The following is a 23,220-nucleotide window of genomic DNA, read 5'->3' on the forward strand; positions in this document are numbered from 1 at the left end:
CTATCTCTCCCATCTCTCTTGGCTCCCTAGTCCAGATTATCACAAAGAGGTTGAAGTCATTTGGAGGAGGCCTCTGGAGCCTCACCTTGCTGAACGTGGCTCTGGAGCTCTGCCAGGGATGTACCCACCTCTTGTGCCATAGGCTGCTCATCTCTAAGGTAGGGTGGTCATGATTTCTGTCTCATGGAGTCTTGCTGAAGATTGGATGATTTCATACATGTGACATGGCTTAGCATAATACCTGGCAAATAGGGAGCACTAAATAAGGGTGTTTTTTTGTTATTGTTAGGTTCTGTCGCTGGCCAAGTGGCAGACTATAGACAAGAGACACAATAAGCTTTGTACACAATTCCCAACTAACACAGAGGAATTGCCAGGAATTCCCTAGGAATTCTTCATAATATATAAGTTGATACAATTTTCTTTTAAGAAACTCCCATGCATTTATTTGTTTCTTCTTGACTGCATTTTCTGTGAATATATGTTCATTTCCTCAGTTAGAGCTTAAACCCCTTGAAGGCTTGTTTTATTTTCTTGTTTTATCTTCTCTCTCTCTCTGATGCTCAAATTAGTGTTTAGAATGTGTTGCAAAGCATTAAGCACATGATCAATAAATGCTCAGTTTTTCAATGTTTTCTTTATTTCTTTTTCTAGAGACAGGGTCTCTCTATGTTACTCAGGCTGGTCTTGAACTCCTGGCCTCATGTGATCCTCCTGCTTCAGCCTCCCAAAGTGTTGGGATTACAGGCATGAGCCATGATGCCCAATGGATGTTTTCTTTAAAGACAGAAGTTATATCAATGGTGGAAAAAAGAGAAAAACCTAAGATTTTACATATGAGTGATTATGACAAAATATGATTGTTTTGTAACAGAGATCTATTGGTGTTTTTCTGAGCAGATTTGGAAAATACCTTATTTCAGCCAAATAATGGCAACTGACATTTGTTTGAATTTGTCATTTGATATTTTAAAAATCTATATTTTCAAAAGAAAAAGGAAACTGGCAGTTTGAAAGGCAGTAGTTTGAAACATTTAAAAGGGTATGGTATTTCTATCTAGTCAGATCACTTCCAAAAATTAATTGGTATTTCTTATGTTCTCTTTCACTCTAAGTAGACTCTTATTAATCCACCAGCATTCCTAAAAAATGACATGGTGATGTTTCTCCATGTGGAGAAGAAAGTGTCCGCACTGTCAGATGCCTTAGGCTTACCAGAATGAATTCCTACAGCATTTCCATTCCCTACCTCTTACTGCAGAAAAGAAAAACTTTTATAAAATTAGCCACTTGGAAATCTGTGAGGCTGGTTACCAGTGTCAAACCCATTACCGTGTGTCAACTCTACTTTGAACAACTGTCTTTGAGGAATGAAAAGATTCCATTTGTAGCCACTTTTGATGGTTGAAGTTTTAGAGTTCCAGGTGGTAGTTAAATTAGAATTTCTCTATTGTATACAAAAGCTCTAAGATGATTGGATTAGTTCACCAAAAAGACAACAAAATTTATAAATTGAAATCATTTTTGAAACAAATGTGTTCAATGCTTTGTAATTCCTGCACGTAGTCACAGAGGGGGAGAAAAGAAAAACCTCTCAATAGAAAAGAACTAAGGAAATTGAAAAGCCTAGTAGCCTGATAGTGCAGAAGGACACGATGTCTGGGAAACAGACAAGCATTAATTGTCTACCATAATACTTTTCATGTTATCGTATTTCAGTCGCACAATAATCCCCTGAGTTGGGTGCTCTCATTCTTACTTTTGAGGATGAAAAACTAAAACTTAGAGAGATTAAGTAACAAAACCAGGGGCATTTTCAACTTCAAATTCTGTTTAGAGTAATTCCATCAGCCATGCTGTCCAGATGTTGTAAATAACCCTTGAAAAAAGAAGGCAAACTGTAGTCAACAATCCAACCACATCACATTTTTTAAAAGCTGCCTCCAGTCCTAGGACCTGGGTCACTTCCAGGGTCATGTATTCAATTTCCTAGCCATCAGGAAGTAAACTCTACAGAATGAATAACATATGATCCTCTCAAAGGTTGCTAGGTATTCTCAAACCTGGTGTTGGCCTCTTTTAATTCTTTATTAAAATAAGACCTATCGACAGCAAAGATGAATCTTAAATTTTCTGTTTGACTTTATACTACAGTGCATTGCTGTCAAGAAAGAAACAGTTCTGGAGATTTTTTTCTTGGAATTTACTCAGTGTGTATAGACTGGATAGTGCAGAAATAACAAATCCTGACTTTGTAAACTTGATGAAACAGGTCATCAAAGCGTGGCTGCCTCAGGACCTTGTTTTTTTTCCTGGCTTTTCACCCTGAATGACAATCCACTTGTCAGCCTGTCCACCTCCTGAGACTGAAAGCTTCTTGAAGACAGGGAGTATAGCTATTAGCTCATGATTTCCAGCTCCTTGCACAGTGACAGCATGGTAGGTTCTCTGTGGATGGTGGCTCAGTGAAAGAAGCAGTGAATGACTTTGTTACATCTAAATACAATTACGTAGTCTTAGTCCAAATGTTGAAAATGTAGGGCCAGCTGCAGTGGCTCACACTTTTAATCCCAGCACTTTGGGAGACCAAGGCAGGAGGATCAATCTTTTGAGGCCAGGAGTTTGAGAGCAGCCTGGACAACATGGTGAAATGTGGGCTGTATAAAAAAAATACAAAAATTAGCTGGGTATGGTGTCCTGTGCCTGTAGTCCCAGCTACTCAGGAGACTGAGATGGGAGGATCGCTTAAGCTGGGGAGGTTGAGGCTACACTGAGAGTTGTCATGATCACACCACTGCACTCCAGCCTGGGCCAAAGAGCTAGACTGTGTCTCAATGGAAAAAAAAAAAAAAAGGAAAGAAAAGAAAATGTAAACTCCATAACAGGATGAAACTTTATTTTAAGTCACTTTTTATTTGTTAAAGTTGTTAAGGTTATTACATCTAGATTACATGAAGAAAATAGGGTTAAATATTTCTTTATAATTGGGCATGTGTCCATGAGCTGCAGCCAGAGTTAACTTTATAAAATCATTCATTGAAAATCTGAAAGAGAATGGATTTAAATGTCCATTCACTTTCAAGAAAAATGGTTAATGTTATGCTCCTTGTGCACTGTTTTATGGAACACATTTACTGAAAAGCCATTATCCTGATTTTTGGACTAGAACAGAACTGGCTCTGGAAACATGGTCACATCTCTTAAACCTGAAAGTTCTGTCGTCCTCATAAATTTTTACAGTGGCACATTTTAGAGTTTTTGATTTTTATTTTCTAAGTTTTCTTCCAGTCTGAGGATTCTGAGTCTCTCTGGGTTTTTTTCTTTTTCTTTTTTTTGAGACAGAGTTTTGCACTTGTTGCCCAGGCTGGAGTGCAATACCGTGATCTTGGCTCACCGCGACCTCCCCCTCCCAGGTTCAAATGATTCTCCTGCCTCAGCCTCCCAAATAGCTGGGATTACAGGCATGCACCACCACGCCGGCTAATTTTGTATTTTTGTGGAGACGGGGTTTTTCCATGTTGGTCAGGCTGACCTCAGGTGATCTGCCGACCTCAAGTGATCCGCCAACCTCAGGTGATCCTCCCACCTTGGCCTCCCAAAGTGCTGAGATTACAGGCTTAAGCCACCATGCCTGCCAGGTTTCTTATATTTTTCTCATCCCATTTTACAGGTGAGGGAACAGAGGCACAGACAAATTAAGAAACATGGCCTGTCAGGCATGATGGCCTATGTCTGTATTCCCAGTGCTTTGAGAGGTGAAGGCAGGAAGACTGTTTGAGGCCAGGAGTTTGATACCAGCCTGGACAACATAATGAGACCCTGTCACTACAAAAAAAAAAAAAAAATTAAAAATTAGCCAGGCTATAGTCCTAGCTACTCTGGAGGCTGAGATGGGAGAATTGCTTGAGTCCAGGAGTTCAATGCTGCTGTGAACTATGATGGCACCACTACACTCCAGCCTGGGTGACAGAGCCAGACACCATCTCAAAAACAAGAACAACAACAAAGCAACAAAAAAAGAAACATGCCCTGAGTCACATAGCTGGTCAGTGGCTTAGCTAGGGATTGAACTCATAGTCCAATACCAGATTCTCTGGGCTGAATCACTGTGCACACTGCGCCACTCAGGCAGCAGTACAAAAACTTGGAGGAAAACATACTAACAAGGAGAGGACAGGCAATCCTGGAAAGGACAGGGAGCTCAGCTGAATAGGCAGCCCAGAACCCACACCAACAGTTTATTTCTTATAGACCAAAACAGTATAAGGTGACCCTGAATGTGTGAGTGTAGGTTGCTTCTTCCGCAGAACATATAGAATGGATGATGGCAAATAAATGCATTAGTTTAATTCATTTAGAGGGTTTATTTGTAATTTTGGACTATTTGTCGTCTATTGCCTGTTTTGCGTCAAAGTTTGTAGTATAGAGAAAAGTGTATATTTAGCTTTTCAGCATATGCTGTCCTGTTGGTTCAGTATATGAGTTAGAACAATGCCTCTCAATAGGAGTGGCACCTCTCTATAAGGAGGCAGTGTGTGTGTAGGGGGATCGTCTCAGTGACTGTGGCACTATCAGTGCTTGGTAGTGGGGACTGGGATACTCTACCTCCTGCCATGCTTACAGCCATCCTACAGAAGGAGGAGCTGATAGACTTCAAAAGCATATCTAATTATCTAACCCTAGAACCTAATTCTGTTGACATATTTTTAAACTGAGTTTTAGTAAACACTGAATTTTTCAGGAATACAACAAAAGTGTAAATCTAAGGCTGATTGTACTTTCTTTTGCTCTGAATTTTATAGGGATGTTCAGTCTTTCTGAGAAATTGCATATCAGTTGCAACACTGCTTATGTTGTCTGAATCACTAATAACGTACATCTGCAGATACTGCTTTCATGGTGATTATACAACTAAGGGCAGGCATGTGACCACTTTATTCTGGTTGTCTAGCCTGAGCATTTACATTCTGGAAATACAGATTACTTTACTACAACTTATTTTCCTTTTATCGCTTTTATATTATAGCTCATTAGGCTCTTATAATGATTTTTAAAGTGTATATGTAGATTGTCCACAAATTTCACTAAAGTATAGTAAAAGAGGCCACACAAAATGATGCTTTTCAAAGGAGGTGTTACAAGTGATAGAATTCAGAATTCCTGGGTTCAATTCCATTTGGAGCCATAGACACCCAGAGTCATTTTACTCTTCAAAATTTTAAAGCAATTTTAACCATAAGTAATTTAATGACCTGAGAATTACTTCCTTTTTAGGTATCATGTGGTACAGCAAAGATATATATGTATACCATCTACCTGCTTTGTAATTGGTTTGAATTTTACCAAATCCAAAAACAAAATAAGAATGGAGGTATCTTCCTGAGATAGTTCTCATTTCCCTGCTGCCTTTTTTTTTTTAAGCTCCTCTCTGAAAGAACATTGGAATCAAAAAAGAGCTAATACCATTGAGCAAAAGGGCAAAGTTACTTCTTTTAAAAGAAAAGCTCATTTTTCACCATGGTAACCAGCATATCATATGACATACATGCCACATGGCTCGTGAAATATGAATCCTTTCAGAAATGTATTTCTATCAGAGCATAATGAGCTTTCATATGAGTATAGCAAGGACTAGAATAAGGTGACACCTTAGGTTGATTTGGGTCAAATCATTCCTGTGATGTCTTGTAACAATTTATTTGCAGTTTGCAAGAGGTAACACTACCATTTCATTTTTTAAAATGCTCAATGAAAGTGAACCATAAGCTATGAGCACAAGATGAATGCATTCTATTGAGTCTTAGAAATGGCACGTTCCCTTTTCCTGTGTCACAAACAAGCAAAAATTCTGGGATTCATTCGATTTCTCAGGATGTGTATTTGTAGCTGCTTACGTACTCCAGTTAAAACAAAAACAAAAGTTAAAATCGCAGCTAAGCCTAATATTACCATAGCCACTGCTTTCTTTTAATTATAGTAGCTAAAACCTTTGGTTCTGATTTAAATTTGACATTTAACAAAGGACTAATGAAGGAAAGGAAGAGGAAATCCTTTCATAAGTATGCGTCACACCTTGGGAGAGGTAAAAATGAAAATATTTCACTCAACTTTTAAAAATCCTTTACCCTTTTTGCTTGGAGACACCTTTTGTTCAGTCAGCTCTTTTTTGTTAACTCCTTTGAAAATCTCTTGTAACTGTAGTACCTCCTAAGTGTACTTTCCCAATGCTAAGACACTTTATATTCAGTTGATCTAGTTTCTTAGGCATTCAGAGGTTTAATAAGTCCCTTAAGGCGCTGCGTAGCTTCAAATCCGATGACTCAAATAAGCACAGATTTCTGTAGCCAGACACTGATCTGCTTCTTTCAGGGCATCCAATAGGATATTAATTGTTTTGGAGCTTAAAGATTTCTTTACAAATATGTAAATCAGCCTAATATACCTTAACAGTCTGGGACTGAGCTGGAAACTGATGCAGGCATAAAAGAATGTGGACTTCTTTCACAAGTCATGGAAAATTAAACCTGCTATCTACTATGGGAGTGAAATTTTATTCTAGTAATCCTAATGGCAAAACCATAGAATTTCATGATGTGTTTAGGTATCAGTGAAGAAAAAGTCAAGAGTTATATATTTCTATTTCTGGATCCATTGCTTATTCTCCTCAAATTTTCCTGTTCACTAGACTTGAATTCTCAAGATTTTAAGGAGCGGATTCAAGAAAGATGAGATTCCTATACATAATAGAGAAAATTCACTGAAGGGTAATCAGACCAGATTACCAATGGATTGAAGATATTGTCATATCTCATTCAACTTTGGATCCTGTGTACGTAGCATGGGTCCTAGTAGACATTCAGTGAATATTTAGCAAATTTAGATTATTTTGGCTATTATTTTATGCAAAGTTTTTCATTTATAATGTTAGCCTTTTGAATTATAAGAATAGTATCACTGAGAATAATCCTACATAAGTTTACATAACTAAAAACTAGATAATCTCTTGAAATGAATATTTAGCTACATAAAGTATACATGCAAAACTTAAAGCATAAGAAATTTACATTTTGGCTTAGGAGATTCACATTATTATTGAATTATGCTATGTCCATCTGCTCAAGTACTGGATATATTTAGGCTCTTATGAGCCAAATTGAAAGATTCAATGGATTATTCATCTGCTTCATGCTTTGATACATAGAAACATAGAAAGAGAGAGTCATCTTCTCTCTGTTTCATGATAAGGAAATTGTGAAATCTGTACTTGGGTTAAGAATGACTTTGTGATTTTCCTCTACACTCTAAAAGAGAAAAAATGGAGTTAAATATAGTAGAGTAAGTGCTTGCATTAATACTAAATTTAAGAATGGTTTTTCTTTTTCCTAACCTAATATCTCAAACAATACATCAGTATATATCTGCATGTCATAGGGGTTAGCTGAAAACAATTAAGACTTGGAGTTAAAAAACAGAAAAATGATTTAAGGGGTTAGAATTATCAACTTTGTGTGTGTCTGTGTGTGTGTGTGTGTGTGTGTGTAAATGGTTCATTTCTGCACGTAAAGTCTACCTAAAATTATGTTGTCTTTGGGGCTGCTCACAAGTATATTTTTTTATGTGAGGCATGGCCACGTGATTTACATTGGCTAGTGAAATATGAATATCGTAGTGGGTGCCACTGCTGGAAAGACACTTCAAGAATCAGTGTGCAATTTACACATTCCCTTTTTTTTGTCTTGGTGAATGTGAATGTGTATGTTGAGATGGATCTGCCTTCAACCAGGCTTTCTCAGTGACTTTGGTAAGTGAACACCCTGAAGGTCCATGCTAGACATATGTAGTGAGAATCAGAGACTTTCGTGCACTAAGCTTCTGAAATTTGGGGGTTTTTGTTATAGCAGCATAACCTAACCTAATGTAACATACCTTGGTACAATCAAAAATATCCATACAGGTTATTTTTGTTTTGTTTCCCTGAAAGAAGATGCAAGTTGGTCTGGTGTAAGCATTTATAAGAGAATCTAAGGGAATAAAAATAAATAAAAGACTTTGAATTTGAGCTACTTTGAAATTGGTAGACTTTTATTTTAGGCTTCTTTTATAAAGTTGTCATAAGAGCAGACAACATATAAAAGGAAGTTTGATTTGATTACATTGAGTATTTGGCATGCCTGATAGTCAGTGGTTGTAATTTAAATTAGAAAATAGCGAGTACTATATTTGGTATTCATGATTGTTTGTCGACATCCTTTAGTTTGTGTAATATTTATGTTTTAGAAAGATGTACTGAGCCTAAATATTTGTGTGGACAGAAGTATTTTAAAGTATAAAAAACTATAAAAGACTTATTCAAAGACTTTTATTAAATTCTTCAAGTCCTTGAGGTACACTGAATTTTGTTTTGGGAGCTGTAGACACATTATGATGTGTTAGATTATCTCTTTGGTTATGGAAAAGGCAAAAGAAACTGGCTCTGGAGTCTTTAGCAACTAAAGAGAAAAGTGGCAATTCAGTGAGAGAAAAGACTAGCTTTTACAGAATGTGTCACTACTGAGGTCAGTATTGAGAAAATTGGTCTATCTAGTTTTCTCTCTTATCTCTGCTTTAATTCCTGGGCAACTCTAGGGAGAGAGTTTAGAACTGATGTGAGATCCAGACTAGGCTCTGACCCGTTTCTCATTTTGTGATCGTTTAGGAGGCTGTGTCAGATATAGGACAACAGGGAGTAAGGGCCACTTCAGGGGCTGAGTGAATTTCCAATAACCCCTTCTTGATCTGAGCCATAACCTGCTGCCATGGCTGAATTGATTTTGTGGTGTTCAATTGTTAAGGCCATTTTTTTGTGGCATTTAAAATGGTAGAATCTGCTGGGTTATGGTTAATGACTTAAATATTGAACGAACCAGAGTCTGCCAAATGACTTTGCTCTGTTTATTGGGCTCATAGGAAGAACATTTGATTTTTTTTTCAGATGGAAAGAAAAAGAAAATTTCTGTGTAGAATGTCAGTTAATACAAACTTTTCACTAAGTTTCTGTGAGGATTGTTTCACTTAACTCAACAGTAATTAATTGAGCAGATATTATGCTAAATACCGTAAGGGTAGAAAGATGAGTGAAACTAGCCTCCATCTCAAGGAATTTAGAGTCTACCTGAGGAAATGATAACTTATATACCTCATCTTGGTATTGCAGATGACTCAGCTCTATTGATATATATGATAGCCTTCAAAGGATTTGAAACTGGCAATAAGAAGACAAAACAAGTTCCTTTTTATTAAGAAGTTAAGATGTTTTCAATTTCCAAAAAGTTAAAAATTTACCTCTACCACAAGAAGCAAAGCAATTTGCACCCCCCTTATCCTCCTCAATCCCTGCCACTGAGCATTATTCAAATGGTCCACCCCCTTCTCTGGTCCAGTTATGCTTATATCACTAAGATATATCAGGTAGAAGAATTGTTAAACTGCTTTAGCTTGTGATGAATAGTCTTGGAGATTTGGTTGGGAACGTGTGGAGAGGGGGTTGGGGAGTTGACATTTCACATATATTTTGATGCTTAGAGAAACAAGGAAGCAGAGTACTTTATTTTGGTAGCTGTAGCCTTGGCTTTTCTTTTGGTAATGACCAAAATTTCTAGATGAACATGTCAGTGGAAAAGCTATAAAAATTTCAGCAAGCTCTATGCTCATAATACAGCAGCACTTTTCCATACCTGAGAATCATTGACTCAACAAATCCAACTCAGTAAACACGTGTAGTAAAAGAGTACAGATGCCCCTCATCCCTGCCCTGCATGTTACTTATAAGTTTCCTTGGCCAACTGACTTACTCTCTTTTTAAAACAGTATAGTAAACCATTTTAAAGCATTTAAATAAGTAGTTTTAAATATTATAGCAGATTCAAAGCACCAAATTAGATTAGGAAAAACTTCCTTAGTGTATACACATTAGTCAAAAGAGATGGTTAAAAAACACCTGGCCAACAGAGGAGACAGAAAACAAGAATTGGTACAAGAACAAAAGGCTCAGCAACCTGAGACCATTTAGGGTAAGAGGATTGTTCTTCATAGTTTGAAAGTTCCCGAGGGTCTTGCTATTTTACAGATCAGCCTTGCAGTGTGATCCTGTCACACAATGGAGAACAATCAACATCTTGCCATTAGCAACAACTCCTAACTCCCTAACAGAGCCCTTCCTGTGCTCCTCCCCACCGCCAAGCTTCTTCCTGCCCACCATCATTTCCCACTCTGTTCCAGCCCTTGAACTCACTCACATGGCCCTCAAGTGCATCATGTGTCTCTTGCCTCTGGGTCTTTCTGATTGCTAATTCCTGAAATCCTTGCTAATTTCTTTTTTCTTTTTTCTTCTTTTTTTTTTAAGACAGAGTCTCACTTTGTCACCCAGGCTGGAGTGCAGTGGCGTGATCTTGGCTCACTGCAACTTCTGCCTCCCAGGTTCAAGCAATTCTTCTGCCTCAGCCTCCTAAGGAGCTGAGACTACAGGCATGTGCCACCACATCCAGCTAATTTTTGTATTTTTAGTAGAGACAGAGTTTCACCATATTGACCAGGCTGATCTTGAACTCCTGACCTCGTGATCTGCCCACCTCGGCCTCCCAAAGTGCTGGGATTACAGGCATGAGCCATGGTGCCTGGCTGTCATTGCTAATTTCTAAACATACTTGAATTCTCACCTCATATGTCACTAGCTCTGAGAAGCCTTCACGGAGTAAGGTAGTCCTGGTCATGTGTTCCCATAACATCCTGTATTCCCGTATTTGGCCCAGGCTACATTATATTGCAATTGCTTGTTTAATGGTCTCAAGCAGGGTTGGTGAGCTCATGGACCAAATCCAGCTCTCGCTTATTTCTGAAAATAAAGTGTTAGTGGCACATAATCATGCTTGTTTCTATGGCTTTTTTCACGATACAGTGGCAGAGTTCACTAGTTGAGACAGACACTGTATGTCACACAAAACCAAGACCTATCTGGACATTTCCAGAAAAAGCTTCCTGACTCCTGATCTGAAGAACAAGCAATATGTCTACCATGTTCACCACTGAATCTAATAAAATTAAGATAATTAGTCAGCATCTATTATGTCCTAAGCAATGTCCTAGGTGTTCATGTAACCTTCACAGCAGCCCTAGGAAGAAGGCATTATTATTATTATTATTATTATTTTATTATTATTAATTTTTTTTGCACACAAAAACAATAAACATTTTCTAATAATACATACAAACAAAAAGATGCGTATCAAACATATTAGGAAGGTTGCACATGGGAAGTCGGGGAATAGAAATGGGGGGTGGGAGTTAAAATAAATGAGAGAGGGACTTTATATGGATCAGTGATAATAACTCAATCCTCTATTTGACAAAGAAGAGGGAGAAGGAAGAGGAAGAAAAAGAAAGTGGGATAAAGGATCAGAAAGGGAGGAAAATAGAAAAAATTAGAGTAGGACTCCAGGGTAGACCTGTTTTGTCGTCACTGAGTTGGTTGGTTAGTTTGTCTGTTGTATTTTTCATGTTTCGCCATGTTGGCCAGACTGGTCTCGAACTCCTAGCCCAAAGTGATCAACCCGCCTCGCCCCCCAGAGTGCCGGGACCACAGGCGTGAGCCACCACGTCCAGCCCCCACATTGCTTCTGGCCTCCGTGGTAGACCTCCGAGACGGAGCGGCCGGGCAGAGGCACTCCTCACTTCCCAGACGGGGTGGCCAGGCAGAGACGCTCCTCACTTGGAAGAAGGCATTATTATTATACCCAATTTGTAGTTGAGAAACTGAAAGGAAGGTGAATAAATGATTTCTTAAATGTCACCAAGCTTAAATGGCTTACCTGGAGTTTGACCTCATATTTCCTTTGTAGTAAGGTATTCTGATGTCAAGAGACTATGTACTATGTCATCAGTAAAGAGCAGCCTCTGGCAGTAGAATGCAAGATTCAAATACTGGCTCTACCGAGTACTACTTTTCTGACCTTATCCAGGAAGTCATTGAATTGCTCTGTGCCTAATTTTCCACAGCTATAAGAAGTTGTTTACCCTCTCTGGCCTTTTGTCTCCACATATGATAAATGCGATGATTTTAGTGTCTTACTGGGATGCTGTGAAGTTTAAATGAGATATTATGCATATAATATTTGAAGCACTTGACACATATGAAACAATGAAGACATGCCCATCATTGTTATATAAGGCTGCCTCAAAATCCTTACTAATTGCTTCAGAATTTTCAAGAAATTGCATTCTATTTTTAACTTACATTTTACCTAATTTCAAAGAGGATTTTCAGTGATAATTTGTCTAGTGTTCTATATACTCTATAAAGGTAAGGAAGTGATTCAAGATATAGCCATATTAAAAGAACACAAAGTATATATCTTATTTTCTGTGATGAGCTAAAAAATCATCTTCCATCATTATTGCCATGAACTTTGGTTACTTTTTGGAGTTTTCCAAATATCACATGCATGATGCCAAATGTGATGCCTGAATCAGCATGTGGTTTACCTCCTAAGGATTTTCTGCTGGTTTATTTTCTGCTGATGTTATTGCCTCTGCTATTGGTCCAGACATTGCAGAAGCACTGGGAAACAGCCAACCAGCATGCTTTCTTGCCTTCTTTCTTTTTTTTTTTTTTTTGAGACGGACTCTTGTTCTGTCGCCAGGCTGGAGTGCAGTGGCACGATCTTGGCTCACTGCAACATTTGCCTCCTGGGTTCAAGCAATTCCCCCGCCTCAGCCTCCCAAGTAGCTATGACTGCAGGCGCACGCTACTACACTCAGCTAATTTTTTGTATTTTAGTAGAGACATTAGTAGAGACGGGGTTTCACCATGTTGGCCAGTTTGGTCTTGATCTACCTAGCCGTGATCCACCAGCCTCAGCCTCCCAAAGTGCTGGGATTACAGGCGTGAGCCACCACGCCCGGCCCATGTTTTCCCTTTTATAAATGACAGGATCAACCCACTGCATAAAGGAATATGAAAGTCTGGAGTACAGCTTTTGGTTTTGTGTTGTTCTTGTTTTTTTGTTGTTTTCAGATGAAGCATCTGCATGTTATCAGGAACCATAAGAAAGTTTCATTAACATTTTTTAAAAGTAAAAATATGGCTGCTCACTAGAAATACCATTCACCATGCCATTATAGAAATTGATTTTACAAACCCCATCAAAAAGTGGGCAAAGGACATGAACAGACACTTCTCAAAAGAAGACATTTATGCAGCCAAAAAACACATGAAGAAATGCTCATCATCACTGGCCATCAGAGAAATGCAAATCAAAACCACAGTGAGATACCATCTCACACCAGTTAGAATGGCCATCATTAAAAAATCAGGAAACAACAGGTGCTGGAGAGGATGTGGAGAAATAGGAACACTTTTACACTGTTGGTGGGACTGTAAACTAGTTCAACCATTGTGGAAGTCAGTGTGGCAATTCCTCAGGGATCTAGAACTAGAAATACCATTTGACCCAGCCATCCCATTACTGGGTATATACCCAAAGGATTATAAATCATGCTGCTATAAAGACACATGCACACATATGTTTATTGCGGCACTATTCACAATAGCAAAGAGTTGGAACCAACCCAAACGTCCAACAACGATAGACTGGATTAAGAAAATGTGGCACATATACACAATGAAATACTATGCAGCCATAAAAAATGATGAGTTCATGTCCTTTGTGGGGACATGGATGAAACTGGAAAACATCATTCTCAGTAAACTATCGCAAGGACAAAAAACCAAACACCGCATGTTCTCACTCATAGGTGGGAATTGAACAATGAGAACTCATGGACACAGGAAGGGGAACATCACACTCCGGGGACTGTTGTGGGGTCGGGGGAGGGGGGAGGGACAGCATTAGGAGATATACCTAATGTTAAATGACGAGTTAATGGGTGCAGGAAATCAACATGGCACATGGATACATATGTAACAAACCTGCACATTGTGCACATGTACCCTAAAACCTAAAGTATAATAATAAAAAAAAAAGAAATTGATTTTACAGTCTTGCTTCAAATCTATCCCAACTTCTTGAAAGTTAAACTTAGCAGAGAGGTAGAGCATTTTATTCCTCAAACCATTGTTAGAAGAAGAATTAACTTTATTGGGTAGGTGAGTACAGTTTAGCCATAATGATGTAGTTAAGTTTGTTTGTACTGGTCCCATATGGGAATATTAATTTGTCCTGGATCCAAGGTTCTAGAATTCATCCCTAACTTTATCAGCCAGGAAGTCCCAACCCAAAAATGCTAAAAAAGAAATTAAACAAGTGCCGGTGAGGTTGCAGAGAAAAAGGAATGCTTGCATACTGATGGTGGGAGCGTAAATTAGTTCAACCATTGTGGAAAACAGTGTACTAAGTCCGCAAAGACCTAAGAACAGAAATACCATTCGACCCAGCAATCCCATTACTGGATATATACCCAAAGGAATATAAATCGTTCTATCATAAAGACACATGCATGCATATATTCACTGCAGCATTATTCATGATAGCAAAGACATGGAATCAACCTAAATGTCCATCAGTGGTAGACTGGATAAAGAAAATGTGGTATGTCAAAGCCTGGCAGAGACACAACAAAAAAAGATAATTTTAGACCAATATCCTTGACAAACATTGATGCAAAAATCCTCAATAAAATACTGGCAAACTGAATCCAGCAGCACATCAAAAAGCTTATCCACCATGATCAAGTGGGCTTCATCCCTGGGATGCAAGGCTGGTTCAACATATGCAAATCAATAAACGTAATCCAGCATATAAACAGAACCAAAGACAAAAACCACGTGATTATCTCAATAGATGCAGAAAAGACCTTTGACAAAATTCAACAATGCTTCATGCTAAAAACTCTCAATAAATTAGGTATTGATGGGATGTATCTCAAAATAGTAAGAGCTATCTATGACAAACCCACAGCCAATATCATACTGAATGGAAAAAAACTGGAAGCATTTCCTCTGAAAACTGGCACAAGACAAGGATGCCCTCTTTCACCACTCCTATTCAACATAGTGTTGGAAGTGTTGGCCAGGGCACTCAGGCAGGAGAAGGAAATAAAGGGCATTCAATTAGGAAAAGAGGAAGTCAAATTGTCCTTGTTTGCAGATGACATGATTATATATCTAGAAAACCCCATCGTCTCAGCCCAAAATCTCCTTAAGCTGATAAGCAACTTCAGTAAAGTCTCAGGATACAAAATCAATGTGCAAAAGTCACAAGCATTCTTATACACCAATAACAGACAAACAGAGAGCCAAATCATGAGTGAACTCCCATTCACAATTGCTTCAAAGAGAATAAAATACCTAGGAATCCAACTTACAAGGGATGTGAAGGACCTCTTCAAGGAGAACTACAAACCACTGCTCAATGAAATCAAAGAGGATACAAACAAATGGAAGAACATTCCATGCTCATGGGTAGGAAGAATCAATCTCGTGAAAATGGCCATACTGGCCAAGGTCATTTATAGATTCAATGCCATCCCCATCAAGCTACCAATGACTTTCTTCACAGAATTGGAAAAAACTACTTTAAAGTTCAAATGGAACCAAAAAAGAGCCTGCGTTGCCAAGTCAATCTTAAGCCAAAAGAACAAAGCTGGAGGCATCATGCTACCTAACTTCAAACTATACTACAAGGCTACAGTAACTAAAACAGCATGGTACTGGTACCAAAACAGAGATACAGACCAATGGAACAGAACAGAGCCCTCCAAAATAATGCCGCATATCTACAACTATCTGATCTTTGACAAACCTGACAAAAACAAGCAATGGGGAAAGGATTCCCTATTTAATACATAGTGCTGGGAAAACTGGCTAGCCATATGTAGAAAGCTCAAACTGGATCCCTTCCTTACACCTTATACAAAAATTAATTTGAGCTGGATTAAAGACTTACATGTTAGACCTAAAACCATAAAAACCCTAGAAGAAAACCTAGGCAATACCATTCAGGACATAGGCATGGGCAAGGACTTCATTTCTAAACACCAAAAGCAATGGCAACAAAAGCCAACATTGACAAATGGGATCTTATTAAACTAAAGAGCTTCTGCACAGCAAAAGAAACTACCATCAAAGTGAACAGGCAACCTACAGAATGGGAGAAAATTTTTGCAACCTACTCATCTGACAAAGGGCTAATATCCGGAATCTACAATGAACTCAAACAAATTCACAAGAAAAAACAAACAACCCCATCAAAAAGTGAGCGAAGGATATGAACAGACACTTCTCAAAAGAAGACATTTATGCAGCTAAAAAGCACATGAAAAATGCTCATCATCACTGGCCATCAGAGAAATGCAAATCAAAACCACAATGAGATACCATCTCACACCAGTTAGAATGGTGATCATTAAAAAGGAGACAACAGGTGCTGGAGAGGATGTGGAGAAATAGGAACACTTTTACACTGTTGGTGGGACTGTAAACTAGTTCAAGCATTGTGGAATTCTGGAAGTCAGTGTGGCGATTCCTCAGGGATCTAGAACTAGAAATACCATTTGACCCAGCCATCCCATTACTGGGTATATACCCAAAGGATTATAAATCATGCTGCTATAAAGATACATGCACACGTATGTTTATTGTGGCACTATTCACAATAGCAAAGACTTGGAACCAATCCAAATGTCCAACAATGATAGACTGGACTAAGAAAATGTGGCAGATATACACCATGGAATACTATGCAGCCATAAAAAATGATGAGTTCATGTCCTTTGTAGTGACGTGGATGAAGCCAGAAACCATCATTCTCAGCAAACTATCACAAGGACAAAAATACCAAACACTGCATATTCTCACTCATAGATGGGAATTGAACAATGAGAACACATGGACACAGGAAGGGGAACATCACACTCCGGGGCCTGTTGTGGGGTCGGGGGAGGGGGGAGGGATAGCATTAGGAGATACACCTAATGCTAAATGACGAGTTAATGGGTGCTGCACACTAACATGGCACTTGGATACATATGTAACAAACCTGTATGTTGTGCACATGTGCCCTAAAACTTAAAGTATAATAATAATAAAATTAACAAAAAGAAAATGTGGATGTATACACCATGGAATACCATACAGCCATAAAAAAGGATGAGATCATGTCCTTTGCAGGAACATGGATGGAGCTGGAGACTATTATCCTTAGCAAACTAACACATGAACAGAAAATCAAATATCACGTGTTCTCACTTGTAAGTGGAAGCTAAATTATGAGAACACATGGATGCATAGAGGGGAACAACAAATACTAGGGCCTACCAGTGGGGTGTAGGGTGGGAGGAGGGAGAGGATCAGAAAAAATAACTAATAGGTACTAGGCTTAATACCTGGGTAATGAAATAATCTGTACAATAAACGCCCATGACATGAGTTTGCTTGTATAACAAACCTGCACATGTGCCTCTGAACTTGAAATAAAAGTCAAAAAAAGAAAAAAAGAAATTAAAATGGTAAGTTCTAGTCACAGCCAGTTCTGTGTTTTGGTCTTAAGACTGTATTGCTACCTGTAAAAAAAAGGGTATCAGCAAACTTGTTCATTATTTTTTATATGTTTTAGTTGGCAAATTAAGAGCATTTCATTTAATGTTCTCTTAATTAACCCTAGTTTTAACTCTCAGTAGGAACTGACGTACTTGACTTTCACCATTTGTGTTTATAACATCGGCCTTATATTTGCTAGCAAGGGATTATCAATAACAAGCATTTTTTCACGAAATGATTTCAAAGACAAAACTTTAGTAATTAAGTTGTTAATGTACATTCCAGTGTAGAGTATGGGAAATACTGTCATTAGATGTTCATCTATTAGCATTTTGCCTCATCATTTAGAGAAAGGGGAGAATCATGAACCATCTGAGTTTAGAAAAGGAGGCAAAATTGGAGGCACAGGCCTTTCATCCATCAGTAATATTAGAAGTTCTGGTTACAAATGTTATTTGTTTCTTTTTGGTGGTAATATATACATGAAAAACGAATCTTTAACCCCCTTTATGTGAAGTTTAAATCTTGCATTAATTGCTGGGTGATGGGACTCGTTACAACTTGATTGATGTCTGAACTTCCACTATGAAGTGTTTAAGGGGCAAATATTCAGGCAAGATGAGTTGTCACTATGTTACTGGAAATACACCTATTATCCTGTCAAGGTAAATCTAAACTCCTGAAATAGGTACTAATATGGTTTCTTGACCTGAGTGGCTTGAAATGCCAGTTTAGTACAGAACACTCTATCACAAAAACAATCCATTGAGGATATCACCCAAGCAGTATTTGAACAAGCCTAAGTGATGTTGGCAGCCAACTAATGAGGACATGAAGTCACGAACTGAAGCACTACAGGCCTGCACAAATTTACACATGCATTTTAACTTGCTTTGATCTTCAGAATTGCAACTCAAGTTTGGTGAGCAATCAAGTAGTTGAAGGATTATGCTTCCCTAGATATGTTGTATTTCTGTTCACTGTGTGCCTGGGTTGCGAGCGGGGAGGGCAGTGAGGGGGAAGAAATCCTGGCAAAGCTTTGTTATCATTCCTGAAATGAAAAGTATTCTATTTAGCTTAGAAGCTTGATTCTTGATACTAATAACTGATATTAGGCAGCTCCAGCCATTTGTAAAATCTATTCAGGGAAAACAAACCTGAGCATTTAATTCTCAGAACATCAGAATCAGTCACTGAGTGGTCTGTTGTGATCATACCAGGCTAAATTTGGGTAGGTGGCCTCAAGTTTGTCTTCACTCCTTTTTTTCAGTGTTGCATGATAAAATCAGTAAGTAGAATTTTGCTGCAGATGCTACTGAATCATGGCTAGAATTTTGCTGCCCTGCTAAATAGTCAAAGGAGGATTGTGCATTTTGTATTATTTTAGTTTCTATCATTCTTACCAATATTTGTTCATTTAGCTTTATATAATTTCCATGTGAGAGATTAAATGAATCATGCTACCTTATTATATAGGCAGACTCTAGTCATTTTTTGTATTAAAGATAGGCACTATCTTTTGCATAGTAAAATGACTGTTGCCGAAGCCAAAATGTAGTGACTTCAGCAGTAGCCATTTTACTATGACTCACAATTTTACGGGTTGGGAATTCAGGCAGGACATAGCTTGGCAACTTTTCAGTTGACCTTCCACTGAAGTCAGCTTGTTGAATTCAGCTGACAGTTGGCTGATCTTTGCTCATGAGCCTGACACCTTCATGAGAGTAGCTGGAAGGCTGGGCTTATGTGGGATCCTCTCCCTTTCCATGTCGTCTCCAAGTCTTTCCATATGATCTCTTCAGTAGGATAGTTCTTCTCCGTGTCAGGGAATGCATAGCCATCTTTGATCTGTCACAAATGAATTAGTCAACTTAGTTTCCTTTGAGGTTAAGTACTGAAAAAAAAAGGCAGCATGCCCACTGATGTATACAAACCTAATGATACTTCATTCATCCCTTACTTTCTACAGCCAGTGAAATTATCATCTTGAGTTGTACCTCTCAAATTTAACCTCAGGACATCTCTTGCATAGCCTTCTAACTGGTATCCTTGTCTCCTGCATCCTCTCCACTACTGCCAAAATCATTATACTAAAGCACATGTGTGATTGTGTCACTTCTCATCAATGGCTCCTATTGGTTTATGAAGCGAAGTCCAATGGCCTTAGCCTGGCACACGAGGCCTTCCATTATTTGGTTCCAGTCTTCTTTTTAACCATGACACCCACCATTCCCTTCCCAGCTCACCCCAAACCCCTTTGCTACCTGTCATGTTCCATTGCACTCTGGCTATACTGTTTCCCAAATGCAACATGCCTTTGCATGACTGTATACTTAGCAGCTCTTTTCTCCTTGAATATTATCCCTTCTCCCCATATCTACCTACTAATGTGGCCTATTCACCTTTCAAATTTTCATTCATATGTCACCTGCCTTGCACTCCCATAACACTGTGCTTACACTATCAGTACAGGAGCAGATCACTCTTTTGCTGATACTCATTTCTTGTGTGTCAGCGATGCAGAGCAGAGTGGTCAACAACACAGACTCTGAGCCAGATTGTCCCAGAGTGAATCCTGGTTTCACAACTTATTAGCTGTACTGGGTTGATTAGTGTCCTCATCCTTCTAAAGCCTCAGAATGTGACTGTATTTGGAAATAGGCTTGTTGCAGATGTCATTAGTTAAGATGAGATTATACTGGAGTAGGGTGGCCTCTTACTCCAAACTTGCTGGTATCCTTATAAGAAAAAAATTCAGAGACAGACATACACAACGTAAAGAGACACAGGGAGAATGCCATATGAACTTGGAGGTTGAAATTGTCATGACGCATCTACAAGCCGAGGAATGCCAAGTATTGTGGTGATACCAGAATATTGGAGAAAGATATGGTGTTGATTTTCCCCCAGAGCTTTCAGAGAAAGCTTGGCCCTGCCGACACCCTGATTTTGGACTTCTAGCCTCCAGAACTGTGAGAGAATACATGTTGCTGTTTAAGCTACCTAGTTGGTGGTACATTGTTATGGCAGCCCTAAGAAATTAATAAATGAGCTGTATGACTTGGAACAAGTTATTCATCCTGTCTGTATGTCAGTTTTCTCATCTGTAAAATGGTCATAATAATCAACCCTACTTCATAGAGTTTTATATACATTAAACGAGTTAAGATGCAGTAACTACTTAGAACACAACCTACACACAACGAATGCTCCATCTATAATCTATTACTGACACTTACGCGTATGAATCCTCCTCTAAGGTAGAGATCATGTCCTATTTGGTTTCTGTACCTTTTTGAGAAGCATTATGACATAGCAGAAAGAGTCAGTGCTCAGAAAAACAAAAACCTTGAGATCAAGTTTGGGGTGTGGCATTTAAGAGCCACCATGTGATTTTGGACAAGTTACTTAAATTTGAGCCTCAGTTGCCTTATCTGCAAAATAAACAAATAATGTCAACTTTGCAGTATTCTTATGGAAATTAAAATTAACATGTATCTGACACATAGTAGGTACTCAAATAATTAGAGCTGTATACTCTTCCTCAAAATCACCTAATGAAGTGTCATGAACATACTAGTTGCTCAAAAAGATGTTAATTGGATCATAAATTAATTGTTTCATACCCATTTAAATTAACATTTTTGGCAGTTCATTCTATATTTTTCTGCAAAGTGTTTTTGTGGTTTTAAATTTTGTGTCCTTTTACTTAGACTCCAAAGGTCATCCTTATCTTGGATTAGAATGCTGAGTAGAAGCACATGATTTTTTAAAAATGTATCTTGCATTATTTAATGAACTATCCATCAATCATACCTTCTCTTGTGTTTTGTGAAGGAGGAGAAAATGATTTTAACATTCTTGACAAGCTTTCCATGACTGCATCTTGATGCCAAGTTGGTTTTCTCTTGTTCTCATAACTTTATCAGCAGTCTTGCTTAGAATATTTTATTTTGTTCCTGTTGTGCTGTCACTTTGGAGACAGACAATCAACCTAAGCATGGTTCACCATGGTGTGTGCCACTCAAATATGCAATAAGAAAGTATTTGCAGCACCAGGCTAGGAGATGAAGTTAATTAATAGAAGTAGGCTATAAAAAGTCACTTGTGGAAAATGTCAGGAAGAAATGCAATGCCCCATCGCACTACTGCTGTGCTCATTACCAAGCCTGACACAGCACTGCTGGGACATGGCATTAGCAATGGGTGCCACGGAGGCCTGCTTGCTCCTTGGCAGCTGGTTATGTCTGGGCTACACTGGGGGCTCCACACTAGACATCATTAGGGGTTTGTAGTGTTGGTAGCTTTTGATTTTGTTCTTTGGGCCTATTTGTGTCATTACTACCAGTCTGAGACATGAAGATTTTTATCTATGGGGAAAACCATTGCATGGCTTTAAAGGATTTTCATAGGAGAAAAAGAGAATAGGATTTCATGAGAATCATGTGGTCTTATTAAGACAGCTTTCTAAGTCATTAGCAAGGAAAGGAAAGTCAACAGTTAGATGTTACAGTTATACAGAGGGCTGTATTTAAGTATTTTTAATGCTGTTAAAAGTGCTTCAACCTTTGAAGTTACACACAAAATAATTTAGTCCTAGACCAATTTCATTGGAAATAAATATTCCAAATGAATCTATTTTCCGGTTTCAACTTTGTCAAGATATGTGGTTCAATAAATATTCTAATGGTGGCAGGTGAGCTTAAATATAGACAAGATGGTAATTAAACAGAATTTATCTTTATAGGAATATAAAAATCATACTTTTTAGGCTAACTTTTTGATAGAAGCTGCAAAGATGTCACATCCTTAATATCTTCAAAACAAGAGGAATACTAACCCAGCAATTGAAAAAAAAGACAAAAGGAGGAAGAAAATTGACAAATTAATTGAAGAAAAGTAAATTGAAACAACCTACTTTTTCAGTTGTACACTGGCAAAGATTGCAAAGATTTTGAAAAACAGGACTCAAAGCTGGTGAGTATACAGAATACATTATCTCGCTAGAATAAGTTAAATTGGTATCATTTTCTGGAAAACAATTTAGCAGTATGGTTATATTCTTTGACCCAGTAGCTTTACTTCTAGGAATTAGTCCTAAGGAATAATAAGAAATTCACAGTATTAGGTATAAACACTTCTCATAAAATTATTATAATAGGGAAAAACTAGAAGCAATTATAGAAGAATGACTAGATAGCAGTGACAAATCCATGGAATTCTGTACACTTTGATGAATATTTAATGATATATGTACATACTCATAATCCAAGTAAAAGAAAATACAGAATTATAGATGGAATATTATACTATTGTATAACATAATATTTTTAAAAATGGGAAAATGCATCAAAGTTCTAATTATTATCTCTGCATGGCAGGATAATGGTGATTTGTGATTTTATTGTTATTAACATTTATCATACTAATTAGTAATTGTTATTTCACCATCAGAAACAAACAGGCCATTAATTTTTCAGCCTGGAGGCATTAGAAAGAGGTCCTCAGCTCCACATCCCCTGTGGTATTGGTCCCTTCGGAGGCAGTTCATTGGTCATTTGGGCCAGCATGTGATTTGCATGAAGGTCTGATAAGCCAAGGAGGAGAGATCATGAATAGCCCACCAGGATGGGTCCCCACGGAGAAAAAGACCCAAACAAATGGATATCCATGCCTTCACTGTTGTGACC

At 38.1% G+C, this 23,220-nt stretch overlaps 1 protein-coding gene across 1 annotated transcript in view; it reads left to right on the forward strand.

Annotated features, from left to right (window-relative positions):
* Window positions 1-23,220, forward strand: part of KCNB2 (potassium voltage-gated channel subfamily B member 2) — a 399,812-nt gene that overhangs the window by 50,507 nt on the left and 326,085 nt on the right. The window lies entirely within an intron of this gene.

This window comes from Hylobates moloch, unplaced genomic scaffold (genome assembly GCF_009828535.3).
Source record: "Hylobates moloch isolate HMO894 unplaced genomic scaffold, HMol_V3 SCAFFOLD_9, whole genome shotgun sequence".
In the NCBI taxonomy this organism is placed as follows: domain Eukaryota; kingdom Metazoa; phylum Chordata; class Mammalia; order Primates; family Hylobatidae; genus Hylobates; species Hylobates moloch.